General features: G+C 47.6%; 1 protein-coding gene across 1 annotated transcript in view; it reads left to right on the forward strand.

The window, feature by feature from the left end:
• Nucleotides 1-15356, forward strand: part of AGXT2 (alanine--glyoxylate aminotransferase 2) — a 121136-nt gene that overhangs the window by 55730 nt on the left and 50050 nt on the right. The gene's annotated exons all lie outside the window — the stretch shown is intronic.

Here is a 15356-nt window from a genome sequence, read left to right on the forward strand (position 1 = left end):
TTGCGCACGGGCGCATCTGCGTTCTCCAAAGTGCACAACTGCTTATACATTGGGCACTTGCTCACTGTAATGCTGATCATGTTAATGAGCTTTTCCTTATCACATGGAGAATATTGCTTCCAGTTTTATTCCATTCATTTATTTCTTTTTGAAACAACTCAATATTCATTCTAGAGAACTTGCTCCAATCAACAACTGTGCGGATGTTTCCTGGACTTGGATGTGAAATGTCATAATTGTCAAAATGTAATTGTAGTGTATAACATTTCACATCCAAGTCCAGGAAACATCCGCACAGTTGTTGATTGGAGCAAGTTCTCTAGAATGAATATTGAGTTGTTTCAAAAAGAAATGAATGAATGGAATAAAACTGGAAGCAATATTCTCCATGTGATAAGGAAAAGCTCATTAACATGATCAGCATTACAATGAGCAAGTGCCTGATGTCTGTTCTGTATTTAAGAATGTGTCTGCACCAATGCGCACAACGATTCCGCACATCCGGCGCAAGTCACCAGTATGTGCCAGGTCACAATAACTATTCCTGTGCACGCAAATGCGCCAACCTGTTCATAAATCAGCCCCATTGTGTTAGTCTTTAACCTCTCCCTTTCTTTAACCACTTGACCACTGGGCACTTAAACACCCTTAATAACCAGACCAATTTTCAGCTTTTGGTGCTCTCACATTTTGAATGACAATTACTCAGTCATGCAACACTGGACCTATATGAAATTTTTGTCCTTTTTTTCACACAAATAGAGCTTTCTTTTGGTGGTATTTAATCACCTCTCAGTATTTTATTTTTTGTGCTATAAAAGAAAAAAGACCGAAAATTCTGCGAAAAAATTAATTTTTCTTCGTTTCTGTTATAAAATTTAGCAGATTAGTAATTTTTTCTTCATAAATTTTGGCCAAAATTTATACTACTACATATCTTTGGTAAAAATAAGTACAATTTGGTGGATATCATTTGGTCTTTGTGAAAGTTATAGAGTCCACAAGCTATGGTGCCAATATCTGAAAATTGATCACACCTGAAGGACTGAAGGCCTATTTCAATTCTTGAGACCCTAACATGCCAGAAAAGTACAAATACCCCCCAAATGACCCCTTTTTGGAAAGAAGACATTCCAATGCATTTAGTAAGAGGCATGATGAGTTTTTTGAAGTTGTAATTTTTTCCCACAATTCTTTGCAAATCAAGATTTTTTTTCCTTTTTTTTTTTTTTTTCCACAAAATTGTCATATTATCGGGTTATTTCTCACACACAGCATATGGATACCACAAATTACACCCCAAAACACATTCTGCTATTACTCCCAAGTACGGCGATACCACATGTGTGAGACTTTTACACAGTGTGGCCACATACAGAGGTCCATCATGCAGGGAGCGCCATCAGGCGTTCTGGAGCACCCAGGACAATTCTGACATTTCTCTCCTACATGTAAAAATCATCATTTATTTGCTAGAAAATTACAGAGAACCCCAAAACATTATATATTTTTTTTTAGCAAAGACCCTGGAGAATACAATGGTGGTCGTTGCAAATTTTTATCTCACACGGTATTTGCGCAGCAATTTTTCGAACGCGTTTTTTTGGGGGAAAAAACAGTTTTGTGCTTAAAAAAAACAGTAAAGTTAGCCCAATTTTTGCATAAAGTGAAAGATGAAGTTATGCTGAGTAAATAGATATCGAACATGTCACTCTTCAAAATTGCACAGGCCCGTGGAATGGCGCCAAACGTCGCTACTTAAAAAATCCCCATAGGCGACGCTTTAAAAATTTTTTACTGGTTACATGTTTTGAGTTACAGAGGAGGTCTAGGGCTAGAATTATTGCTCTCGCTCTAACGTTCGCGGCGATACCTCACATGTGTGGTTTGAACACCGTTTTCATATGTGGGCGGGGCTAACGTATGCGTTCATTTCTGCATGCGAGCACATGGGGACATTTTGCTTTATTTTAGTTTGACATTTTTTTCCCCAAAAATAAATTTTTGATCACTTTTATTCCTATTACAAGGAATGTAAACATCCCTTGTAATAGGAATATGGGGTGACAGGTCCTCTTTACAGTGAAATCTGGGGGTCAATATGACCCCACATCTCACCTCTAGGCTGGGAAGCCTGAAATAAAAAAAAAAAAAAAAAAAGATTCTGGCTTTGATCGTACTGGCGAGTTGGTAGAAGCACCGGAGGGCAGTGAGGGGTGGGGGGGCGTCTATGGCTGGGTGTTGCAGGGTATCACCGAGTATGGCAATTTATGGCAGGGTATTGCAGAGTATTGGTGGGGTATTGCAGAGTATTGGGGGGTACTGCAGAGTAATGGCAGGGTACTGCAGAGTATTGGGGGGTACTGCAGAGTATTGGGGGGTACTGCAGAGTATTGGGGGGTACTGCAGAGTAATGGCAGGGTACTGAAGAGTAATGGCGGGTACTGCAGAGTAATGGCGGGGTACTGCAGAGTAATGGCGGGGTACTGCAGAGTAATGGCGGGGTACTGCAGAGTATTGGGGGGTACTGCAGAGTAATGGGGGGGTACTGCAGAGTAATGGGGGGGTACTGCAGAGTAATGGCAGGGTACTGCAGAGTATTGCAGGGTATTGGCAGGGAATTGAGGGGTTAAATTCGGTGAGCAGCGATGTGGGCACTGCAGATGCAGCCCACATCGCTGCTGACACCGATCTCTTTCCCCTCCGCTGTACCGATCGGTACAGAGAGGGGGAGGGAGGAACCGGCGTCATAAGATGACGCCGGTTTGTTTACAAGTGATCACTCCGTCATTTGACGGAGCGATCACGTGGTAAACGGCCGCGACGAGCGGCCATTTACCGTGATCCGTGATGCGCCGGGTCCAGTGGACCCGGCGGTCACAGATGATCTCGTGTGCGCGCCCCAGGGGGCGCGCGAGAGCAGAATTCTGGGAGGCCGTTAATTAACGGCCTCTCACAGTTAAACAACCTCCCTGAAGCCGTTAATCGGCAATGGGCGGTTGTTAAGTGGTTAACATTAATTTTTAACCTACTCCTAACCACTTATCTAACCCTGAACATTAAAGTGGTTGTAAACCCTTACAAACCACTTTGACCTACAGGTAAGCCTAGATTAAAGCGGAGGTCCACCCTAAAGTGGACCTTCCGCTCATCGGAACCCTCCCCCCCTCCGGCGCCACAATTGGCACCTTTCAGGGGGGAGGGGGGTGCAGATACCTGTACAGTACAGGTATCTGCACCCACTTCCGGGATAGCTCTCTGCGGAAAGGGGCGGTTTAGGAGATATTTGCCAAAACACAGGCACCGCTGTGGCGCGCAGGGGCACTGAGCGCGCCGCTGTCAACGGCGATATGCCGCGAGTGGTGGCTCCCGTGCGCATGTGCGGGAGTGACATCATCGCAGCTTCATCGAATGACAGCGCCGGAGCAGCGAGACCCACCGAGAAGATGGATGCTCCGGACTGCAGGGGACAGTGGTGACTTTGCTGACTCCTGTGTCAGGTAAGTGACACATAATGGGCTACTATGCGATGCATAGTAGTCCATTATGCTTTACCTTTGCAGGGAATCAAAAAGGAAGAAAACCCATCAGGGTTTACTTATTCTTTAAACAATAATACTGTTTTAACCTGGCTAAACACTTAGCCTTTAAAAATAACACCCGACTCTTGACCTAATACTTAAAATAATATATAGTACATACATAAACCGAACCTAGAATATAAACAAAAAAAGTCAGTGCTGCTACCCATACATCACATAGAAAGCAGATCTCCCGGGTGCTCGATCCACAGTCGTTGGCTGAGTAGAGAAATTAAGAAAAGATGATTCTGCACTCCGGTGATTGCTTAAATAATGTTGTATTTATTAACAAGCCACAGTGACCAAACGCAAATACCAAAGGTTAACCTTTGGTTGCGTTTGGTTACTGTGGCTTGTTAATAAATACAAAATTTTTTAAGAGCAATCACCGGAGTGCGGATCATCTTTTCTTCATAACCTGAACCTAACCTTAAAGTCATTGTAAACCTTGTTTTTTTTTTTTTTTTAAATAACATACTTACCTTCACTGTGCAGTTTATTATGCACAGTGTGGCCCCCGAACCTCGTCTTCTGGGGTCCCCCGGCGGCGCTCGTGGCTCTTCCTCGCATCGGTAAACCTCCTGGGAGAAACGCTCTTCCTGGGGGTTACCTTGCAGGCGCGCTTCCGAGTCCAGCATTTGCATGCATATACACAGAATGTCAGATGCGGCCCCACTCCCCTGGCGCCCGTGTCATTGGATTTGATTGACAACAGCAGGAGCCAATGGCTGTGCTGCTATCAATCTACCCAATCAAGAGCCAAGAACCCGGGGCAGAGAAGGTGAGCGAGTCTCCGTTGAGGAAACAAACAGGCTCAGGTGAGTAAAACGGGGGGCTGGGGTGCCGGTCAGTGTCAGAAGTTTTATCACCTTAATGCACAGGATGCATTAAGGTGAAAAAACACAAGAAAAAAAAAATCAAAATTAAGAAATTGGACTTTAAGGGCACACTGGTAAACCATATAAAAATAATTAGATTGGTTTATTTGGTAAGAAACATAATTGCATATAAATACATATAAAATTCTATAAAGCTAGTGAATATACACAAGTACATAAGTATACAACCTCTGACACCATATTACATAGTATCAAAATACATATCTATATCCAAGAGATGGTATATTAAAATTCCCGTAATAATTTTTCCAATTAAGGATGTGAGTATAAGGTAGCTGTGAGTCAGGATGTGAATTCGGGCGCAGGATATGCATTTAGTCGCTCAAAAGAGTTTTGAGTTTTTTCTATGCCTATTATTGGGACGTTGGCACACTACTATGTACTCACAGTGTCACCCTGTGAAAGTACATATTAAAACCTAAAATCCTTTTCTGAAAAAACACAAGAATTTACAACCCCTTTAAAATCTGAGAAACGAGGTTTGTGAATTAGGTAAGCCATGGTTCAGTGCGAGCCATAGTTCAGATCAAGGCTTAGCTATTATGTGTGCTATTTAAGAGGGTGACGCAGCTCACCACCCGTGCCCCTGAATTACATCTCTGATGAAACACATAGTACGGAGCAATGCGCTGACATCACCTATCCTCTCGTGTCCCGGAAGGAAGGGTTTGTTTGGTTGCGCGATGGCCGACACACCAAACTTAAGGCTTTTATCCATTTCCATTGCTGTAAGTGCATTACTTTACATCTTAAACTTTGTCCCATTTGAATCAGCATAAAAAACCCTAATGAACACTGCTTGTAGATATCTCCTTACTTGCTTAGTATTGTTGTAATCCTTTTTGTTGTTTAGAATGACTTCACTGAGCATGCCCAGATCTCCCATGATTTACGGCACACTCTGTGTGCTTGTCTATCTATTATCAAGACTTCCTATGGCACACCACTGAAATCACACGAAACTGCATAATCACTCAGAGCTTCCTACTACACACCATGAGACATCACATGGAGTGGAAAAAAAGGCATCAGACAGCATTACTGCAGTCTTATCACCTGAAGCTGATAAGACTGACATAGGCAAACACTTGATAATCGGCACAAGTGAATACTTTGAAATAAAACAAGTCAGCTATGAGCAGGGAAGCAGGGTTGTCATAGAAACATTGGATTGAGAAGGAGGCTTGGTTAACAGTACAGGAAGTGCTCAATGTAAGGGCGGAAATACAGTCTACTGTGGACTCAGGAAACAATACTTAAGATGGCGCTGCCTTATCCCTGGAAACAAGTTTTTTAAAGTTTCTTACACGGTAAGTCATTTGCGATTTGGGCTAGATTACAGTGGCTATGGTTTGATAATTACCTATTATAATGGACTAAATGAAAAGAAGCATCAGAGTGGGAAAGTTTACTTCCTCTTTAATACATATTTAAAAGGTTTTATGCTATATGGAGCCTTTTGTTGTTTTTGGTACACTACTCATCCATCTGAAAGAGTGATGTCCCATAGGATGCATTAAGGTGAAAAAAAACATTGAACTTCATTGAACTTCATTGAATGTTGAAAAGTTGAACTCCGGTTACTATGATCTTTATTGCATACTTACACTGGTCCAGTGCAGAGAAACAGAAATATATTGCAACTGAAGCTTGGCAATACAAAACAGGCCCAGCGAGAAGGCAACCTGACCAGTGGCACTCAAAGCATATAACAGCATACTTTCCAAAAGTCACGATTTTCCCTGGACAGTCCAGATTTTTGGACCCTTGTGCGGATCTGAGGCCACCCTGATCAAAATCCCGGGTGGCCACCGTGAGATCTCTTTCCGGCTAGCAGGTTCTTTCCCCTTGTGTTCAGTGGAGAGGGGAGGGGCCTCCGATCCGTGCAGCCAATCGGCTTCTCTCTTCAGTGTACAAGCAGACAATTCTCTTGAACACTGAAGCCAGTTTGTCAGGTACTCACCAAAGCCGAAGTGCTGAGAGCGGCTTCCCTTGCAGCTGGGTGCACAGTACCCCTGAGGGTGGAACAGTGGGTACAGGGCACGGAGAGGCACGGGTTGCCAGCAGGTGACTTGTATGCAGCAGGTCTTCTGAAGGAAGAGATGCCCTTGCAGAAGATCTTGGAACTGGTAGAAGTAAACGCCTGCCAGGGGTTCCAACACCTGGAGTGAAGGCCGAGGGTCAAACACAGGTACAGTCCGTGAGATAAAGAATATTCCAGAGGCAGGCCGAGGGTCAAGCACAGGTATCCGTCCGTAAGCCAGCAAGGCTAAGTGCAGAAAGTCAGTTTAAACAAGCCAGGGGTCAGATCAGGAGAGAATCAGAGTAGTCTTCAAACAAGCCGGGTCACAACAGGAAGTAGTCAACAGGAAACAGGAACCAGGAACACAGGTGAGCTGAGGAGACAAACCAGCAAATACACAGAGCACATTGATGCCTTTTATAGGACTGTCAGGCCAATCAGGTAAGGCCCATAGCCGTGTGCATAGGTTTGCACATGCGTGTACGACATTGTATCGTACGACGCATATGCATGCGTCGTTGTGCAGCTCTTCCCCGCAGGCGCACGGGGAAATGCCGACGTTGAAGTCTGGTGATTCTCTGACAGTGCCCCCCCCCAAGGGGCAGCCTCCGGATGCCCAATCTGGCTGGTAGCTTGGGGTGTCTCCGGTAGAAATCCCGTATCAGGCGAGGAGCGTGGATGTTACTGGAGGGTTCCCAAGAACTGTCTTCAGGGGGATACCCTTTCCATTTTACCAGATATTGGGTCTGTCTTCCCCTTCTTCGACAGTCCATTATGGCTTCCACCTCGAATTCTTCCTCACCTTCGACTTTGACGGGTGGAGGTGGTGCCACTTGTCTTCCGGTGAAGGAGCTTGGAATCATTGGTTTTAATAGGGATGCATGGAACACCGGGTGAATTTTGTATGAACTAGGTAGCGCCAGTTCAAAAGCTACTGGGTTTACCACCCTTTTGATTTCAAAGGGGCCAATGAACTTGGGACCGAGCTTCCGAGACGGGTATGGCAATCTCAGGTTGGCAGAAGATAACCAAACCTTATCCCCGATCTTGAAACTTGGGCAACTCCTTCTTCCTCTATTATAGTACACCTCATAGTCTCTTTGAGCCTTCTTCATGGCCTCCTGAATCTGTAGGAAATTGTCCTGAATTGACTTTACCCGTTCTTGGACTGCAGGAGCGGAGACTTCAGGGACAGAATCTGGCAAGAAAGAAGGGTGGTAGCCATAGTTCGCCCAAAATGGAGTTTGGTTGGTAGCGGAATGTACAGAGTTATTATAAGCAAATTCCGCGCAGGGCAGGAGAGAAGACCAATCGTCTTGGGAGCAGGAGCAAAAGCAGCGGAGGTATTGCTCTAACGTTTGATTCGTCCTTTCTGTTTGCCCATTGCTTTGCGGATGGTATGCGGAAGATAGAGAGGTCTTGATCTCCAGTGCCTTGCAGAGATTCTTCCAAAATTTGGAGGTGAATTGAATTCCTCTATCAGACACGATATTGGAGGGGACACCATGTAGCCTCACAACTTCCTTGATGAAAATATTTGCTGTAGCCGCAGCAGAGGGAGTGCCACACATGGGTAGGAAGTGTGCCATCTTCGAGAGGCGATCTACTACTACTAGGATCGTGGTAAACTTGTCTGAAGATGGCAGATCCACAATAAAATCCATAGAGATCTCTCTCCAGGGACGTTCGGGAACAGGTAAGGATCTCAAAAGTCCCCATGCTTTGGTGTTAGCCCCCTTATTTCGTTGGCAGGTAATACAAGACTGGACATAGTTCCTGCAATCCTTCCTCCAACCTGGCCACCAGAAAGAACGATAGATCAGATCAGCAGTCTTCTGGACCCCAAAATGTCCTGCCATCTTATGATCGTGAAAGGTCTGCAAAATCCGGAGCCTTACAGAGGGAGGAATGAATATCTTGTTGTGTGCCCATAGTAAACCCACTTTCTTTTCTAGGGAGGATGCTGTCGTTTCGGAAATTTGACCGGTGGCTTGTTTAATGGCTGATTCTAGGTCTGGCTGAATGATTTGGAGGAAGTTGTGTGGAGACAGAATAGTTGCAGGTTCAGATGGCTCTTCTGCTTCTGGAAACATTCGGGAGAGTGCGTCCGCTTTTCCATTTTTGGAACCGGGGCGGTAGGTGATGTGGAAATTAAACCTGGAGAAAAAGAGGGCCCAGCGTGCTTGTCGGGGTCTGAGGCGTTTGGCAGCTCTAAGGTACTCCAGGTTCCTGTGGTCTGTGAAGATCATGATGGGTTGAGACGCACCCTCCAATAGATACCTCCACTCTTCCAGGGCGAATTTTATAGCGAGAAGTTCTCGGTCCCCGACATCGTAATTCCTCTCTGGAGGACTGAGTTTCCGGGAGGCGAAGGCAACTGGGTGAAGGAGGGCCTTCGGGCCACTCCTTTGGGAAAGAATCGCCCCTGCTGCGGATTCGGAGGCGTCTACCTCCAATACATAAGAAAGACTTGGGTCGGGATGCCGGAGGATAGGTGCTGATGTGGAAAGTCTCTTTAGTTCATCAAAAGCTTCCTGAGCTTGCTGAGACCACTGGAATTTAACTTGCTGACGGGTTAGTTGAGTAATAGGGGAAATGATCGTGGAGAATCCCTGAATAAACCTGCGATAAAAGTTGGCGAAGCCAACAAATCGCTGAACAGATCTCTTGTCTGTGGGTGCTGGCCATTCTTGGATAGCTTTGACCTTTTGTGGGTCCATTGATATTCCCCCTGTGGTGATGATGAACCCGAGGAATTGGATAGTGTCTCTTTCAAACTCACATTTCTCTCCTTTTAGGTAGAGCCCGTGCTCTCTGAGGATGAGGAGGATCTTCCTGACGTGTGTTCGGTGTGTTTCTAGTGAGTTGGAGAAAATCAAAATATCGTCAAGATACACAATTACAAAGTTGTCTAGATACTCACGGAAAATATCGTTGACGAGGTGTTGGAATGTGGCCGGGGCATTCCAGAGCCCGAAGGGCATCACTAGGTATTCAAAGTGTCCGAATCTAGACCTGAAAGCCGTTTTCCACTCATCTCCATCGCGGATTCGGACTAAATTATATGCTCCCCGCAGGTCTAGTTTAGTGAATACCTTAGCAGTTCTTAGGCGTTGGAAGAGTTCAGGGATGAGGGGAAGTGGATACCGATTCTTAATAGTAATTTTATTAAGTTCCCTGTAGTCCACACAGGGCCTGAGTGAACCATCCTTTTTCTCAACTAAAAAGATGCCTGCGCCAGCTGGAGAAGAGGATGGTCGGATAAATCCTTTTTCTAGGTTTTCATCAATGTAAGAACGCAGAGCTTCCAATTCGGTTTCCGATAATGGGAAGATCCGCCCGAATGGTATTTCGGAACCGGGTAGCAGATCAATCGGGCAGTCATAGGGCCGATGGGGCGGCAGAGTATCAGCTTTCTTTTTGTCAAAAATGTCCAAAAAGTCATGATAAGCTGAGGGGACATGCGGGAGATTATCAAGACTAGTCTGTATTGTCAAGCAAGAGGTGGACTTGTGGGAGGTTGGCCGGAGACAGTGCTGTGAACAGTAGGGAGAAGAAAAGCGTACTTCCTTCTTATTCCATTTAATCAGTGGGTCGTGGGCTTGTAACCAAGGAAACCCGAGGATGATCGGAAACATCGGAGAATGGATAATGTCGAAGCGAAGAAATTCGCGATGGCCAGAATCAGTGGATGTCAAGATTGGTACCGTTTCTTGGGTCACGGGACCAGAGCAGGGTAGGGAGCCGTCAGCCAGGTGGATTTGAAGATGTTGTTTCTTAGTGCAGAGAGGGATGTGCAGTTTCCGAGCTAAAGTTAAGTCCATGAAACAACTGCAGGCTCCTGAGTCAATGATGGCCCCCAGCCGAACCTCCTCTTCCGCCACCTGTAATGAAATCGGGAGGACAAGATGAGATTGGGTGAAACCTGAAATTTGAGAATTCACCGCAGCATGAGGTCGGCACTTACTGGGCCTTACAGGACAGCTGCGCAGAAAATGGCCCGATTCACCACAGTACAGACAAAGATTGGCTTGACGCGGACGGAGTCTCTCATCAGGGGTGAGTGGAGCCCGGACTAGGCCCAGCTGCATGGGTTCACTGTCAGCAGAGGAGGAAGGGACTGGAGCAGGTATAGGCAAGGGGGGTACCCGGGGTAGCATCCACGTGGGTTTAGATGATTGAAAGCGCTCAGAGCGACGCTCCCGTAAACGTCGGTCAAGCTTGGTAGCCAACTGGACCAGGTCTTCTAAAGATGCAGGGGTATCTACCCGGGCCAGTTCGTCCTTTAGGGTCTCAGAGAGGCCTAGGCGGAATTGATATTTAAGGGCAGCCTCGTTCCAGTCAGTGTCCCCAGAGCATTTGCGAAATTCTACGATATAGTCCTCTACTGGTCTTTTTCCCTGGGTTAGGGAGTGCAGGATGGCTTCGGCCGTAGCGGTGCGTTGAGGGTCATCATACAATTGTGACATGGCTACAAAAAAGGACTCTACTGAATCGAGAAGGGAGCTCTTCTGCTCCAGGAGGTTATGGGCCCAGGACTGTGGTTCATCGGAAAGCAGGGAGATGATGAACCCCACCTTCACTGATTCAGAGTGGAAAGTCCGGGGCCGCAGGGCCAGGTACAGGAGGCATGCGTTTTTGAACGCCCTAAACTTCTTTCGGTTGCCTGAAAAACGCTCAGGAGTAGGGACCCTGGGTTCCGGAAAGTTCATGACTACTGCAGGTGTAGCACTGCCTTGAATCTGCGAAGCGGAAGAGCTGCTGGCTGTAGAAGGCAAAGGATCCGATGGATTGGGAGAGATCGCCAGGTGCTGTAGCCGGCCTTCAATCTGAAAGTAGCCATCCTGGAGTCGCTGCACTGCCTGAGTGAGGGCTGCAACCTGCTGGCAGAGAGCCTCAAGAGGTGAGCCAGCTCTGTCGGCTTCTGACATTTGGCTGGTTTGTACTGTCAGGTACTCACCAAAGCCGAAGTGCTGAGAGCGGCTTCCCTTGCAGCTGGGTGCACAGTACCCCTGAGGGTGGAACAGTGGGTACAGGGCACGGAGAGGCACGGGTTGCCAGCAGGTGACTTGTATGCAGCAGGTCTTCTGAAGGAAGAGATGCCCGTGCAGAAGATCTTGGAACTGGTAGAAGTAAACGCCTGCCAGGGGTTCCAACACCTGGAGTGAAGGCCGAGGGTCAAACACAGGTACAGTCCGTGAGATAAAGAATATTCCAGAGGCAGGCCGAGGGTCAAGCACAGGTATCCGTCCGTAAGCCAGCAAGGCTAAGTGCAGAAAGTCCGTTTAAACAAGCCAGGGGTCAGATCAGGAGAGAATCAGAGTAGTCTTCAAACAAGCCGGGTCACAACAGGAAGTAGTCAACAGGAAACAGGAAACAGGAACCAGGAACCAGGAACCAGCAACCAGGAACCAGGAACCAGGAACCAGGAACCAGGAACCAGGAACCAGGAACCAGGAACCAGGAACCAGGAACCAGGAACCAGGAACCAGGAACCAGGAACACAGGTGAGCTGAGGAGACAAACCAGCAAATACACAGAGCACATTGATGCCTTTTATAGGACTGTCAGGCCAATCAGGTAAGGCCCATAGCCGTGTGCATAGGTTTGCACATGCGTGTACGACATTGTATCGTACGACGCATATGCATGCGTCGTTGTGCAGCTCTTCCCCGCAGGCGCACGGGGAAATGCCGACGTTGAAGTCTGGTGATTCTCTGACACAGTTAGCTGCATGGATCGGAGGCCCCTCTCCTCTCCACTAAACACAGGGAAACAAGACCTGCCTATACAAATGGAGCTGCCACCAACCCTTTGCCCCGTGGCCTGCTGCGCTGGGGGACACCTGATCTAAGGAGGCACTCCGCTGGGGGACACCTGATCTAAGGAGGGACTCCGCTGGGAGACACCTGATCTAAGGAGGGACTCCACTGGGAGACACCTGATCTTAGGAGGGACTCCGCTGGGAGACATCTGATCTAAGGAGGGACTCCGCAGGGGGACACCTGATCTAAGGAGGGACTCCGCAGGGGGACACCTGATCTAAGGAGGGACTCCGCAGGGGGACACCTGATCTAAGGAGGGACTCCGCAGGGGGACACCTGATCTAAGGAGGGACTCCGCAGGGGGACACCTGATCTAAGGAGGGACTCCGCAGGGGGGCACCTGATCTAAGGAGGGACTCCGCAGGGGGACACCTGATCTAAGGAGGGACTCCGCAGGGGGACACCTGATCTAAGGAGGGACTCCGCAGGGGGACACCTGATCTAAGGAGGGACTCCGCAGGGGGACACCTGATCTAAGGAGGGACTCCGCAGGGGGACACCTGATCTAAGGAGGGAGGGACTCCGCTGGGGGACACCTGATCTAAGGAGGGAGGGACTCCGCTGGGGGACACCTGATGTAAGGAGGGACTCTTCTGGGGATGTCTGATGTAAATAGGGACTCTGCTGAGGACACCTGATGGCAGGCGATGTGGCAAGTTACACTCTCAGGGCTCCCACTGATTATGCATTATGGTGAGTTGAACTATTTCATTTTATATTACAATGTAATATATGAAATAATGCACTTCAATCATCATGACACCATACCAACCATGGTGTTGTGATGATTGAAGTGCTAACACCAGATGTTTGGAGTATCTTTATCTGCTGATTGTTAAACTTTCTGGAATACACATATTTCTATTGTGGTGCAGGATCTGTGCCTGCTGTCCCTCCATCCATGGGCGTAGCATAAGGGGTTGCAGGAGTCACAATCGCAACCACGCCCCTAGCTCCAGGGGGCCCCTGCAGCCTCCCTGTCATTATCACATCATCCACAAAATCCAGCTCGGATCTGCTCTAGGGCTCCACAGCCATGCTCCAGTACTGGGCTTCTACTTTAACTTCCACAGTCCACACCCCTCTGTTCCCATTGGCTGGGGAGAAGCTGTGAGCAATTTCCTGAATGGAGAGGAGCACGAGGTGAGAACAGCCCCAGATGGTGAAGTGTCTGTGCTGTGTGCTGGCAACATGGAATGGTAACCAAGCTCAGCGTGGCAAGAGGAGGAGAGTGCCGTCCTGTAGCCACAATGGGACTGATATCACTGGCGAGGTATGACACTGCCCAGTGTCTCCTAGTTACCAGCTGAGATTCTCTGTACCCCCCATTTTGGGATGTCACTTCCCTGGCAACTGGGGAAAAGACACACACCTCTTGGAGGTGACCTTCCCCCAACACCTGTCAACACTGACAGAGAAACGTTCAGAAATTGCTAAAACAAATCTCTTAACACCCCCTCGCGGGGCCCCTGAAGGGCTGCAGGCTCCAGATTTTGTGTCACATGGCTTTGCCCTCCCAGATCTAAGCCCCCCCCCCCCCCCAAAGCACCCTGACCACCTCCACACTTCATGCTTTGCCCAGCTGCTGAGCTCCTTTCCCATTACAGCACTCTATACTGTTTCTCCTCCGCAGGACTGAAATCACATTCCTTTACAACATAGCCAGTTAGCCATAATCTGCACAGGGTGTATCTGCCTACTGCAACTACACTGCCGTTCCGACCAGAGAATTTCACAGGTCAGAAGGGCAACATAAAAGCCAGATACACCCTGTGAAGACTGACAGACTGTGTGTAAAGGAATGTGATTTGAGCCCTGTGTAGTGTGTGTGTGTGTGTGTGGGGGGCTGTATACAGTGCTGGGATGGGAAAGGAGCTCTGCCAAGGGACCTGCCAGGGGTCCCTGTGCTCTGATGCTCCAGCGGTAATCCCCGTCTTCTGACGCTCCAGCGGTAATCCCCGTCTTCTGACGCTCCAGCGGTAATCCCCGTCTTCTGACGCTCCATCGGTAATCCCTGTTTTCTGATGTAAAGAGTAACTCTGGGAACTAAAAACTCTTAAGCCACTTTGAGTAATTTAACATGCGGTGGATGTATCTGCAAATAGTGGGGGGGGGGGCTAGGTCATCTTTTGTATCTGGGCCCACAAGCTTCAAGCTACGCCTCTGCCTCCATCCCTCTTTCTTTCCTTCTTTTTCTCTCCTTCCCTCCCTATTTCTTTCTTTCTCCCTCCATCCCTTGTTCATCTCAGACTCTGACCACACCCCTTTGAGCCATGCCCCTTTAAGCCACGCACACTATTTAGTTTAACCTCCCTGGCGGTAATCCCGAGTCTGGCTCGGGCTGGGATTTCAGCACCATAAGCGGTAACCCCAAACCAGACTCGGGATCGCATCGCTGGATACAGGGAGGACACAGGGAGAGTTACTTACCTTGTCCCCTGGATCCAGCGATGTCCTCCCTGCTGTGTGATCGAGCTGTCCTCCGCTCGATTCACACAGTGCCCGAGTGCCGCCAAGCTCGGTTCCCTGCGACGTTACGACGCACGGGAGCGGAGATCGGCACCAAATTCAAAAAAGTAAAAACACACACAGTACTGTAATCTTACAGATTACAGTACTGTATAAAAACATTACACACCCCCTTTGTCCCTAGTGGTCTGTGCAGTGCCCTGCATGCACTTTTATATTATAAATACTGTTTTTTTTTCTGCCTGGAATTTGGAGATTGTCCATAGCAACCAAAAAGTGTCCCTTTATGTCAAAAGTGATTTTAGACCAACTAGAAAACAGCGATAATAAATTATAATCACTTGCAGAATTGAGCAATAGCGATTTGTGGGGAAATTCGTCATCAAACACTAAATCTAATGACAGCGACAATTCTGCAAATGAGCAAATTTCAGTGTTTTTGGATTTGATTACATTATTGAATAATTTTTATTATTATTTATTATATTATAAACTTTATCATACCCGGGATGTCTGCTAGACTCTGGTTTGAACAGATTTAAGAGAGTTATTCCTAAGA

This window comes from Lithobates pipiens, unplaced genomic scaffold, assembly GCF_037356315.1.
Source record: "Lithobates pipiens isolate NorthernLeopardFrog02 unplaced genomic scaffold, aLitPip1_a1.2 Scaffold_3, whole genome shotgun sequence".
Taxonomy (NCBI): Eukaryota; Metazoa; Chordata; class Amphibia; order Anura; family Ranidae; genus Lithobates; species Lithobates pipiens.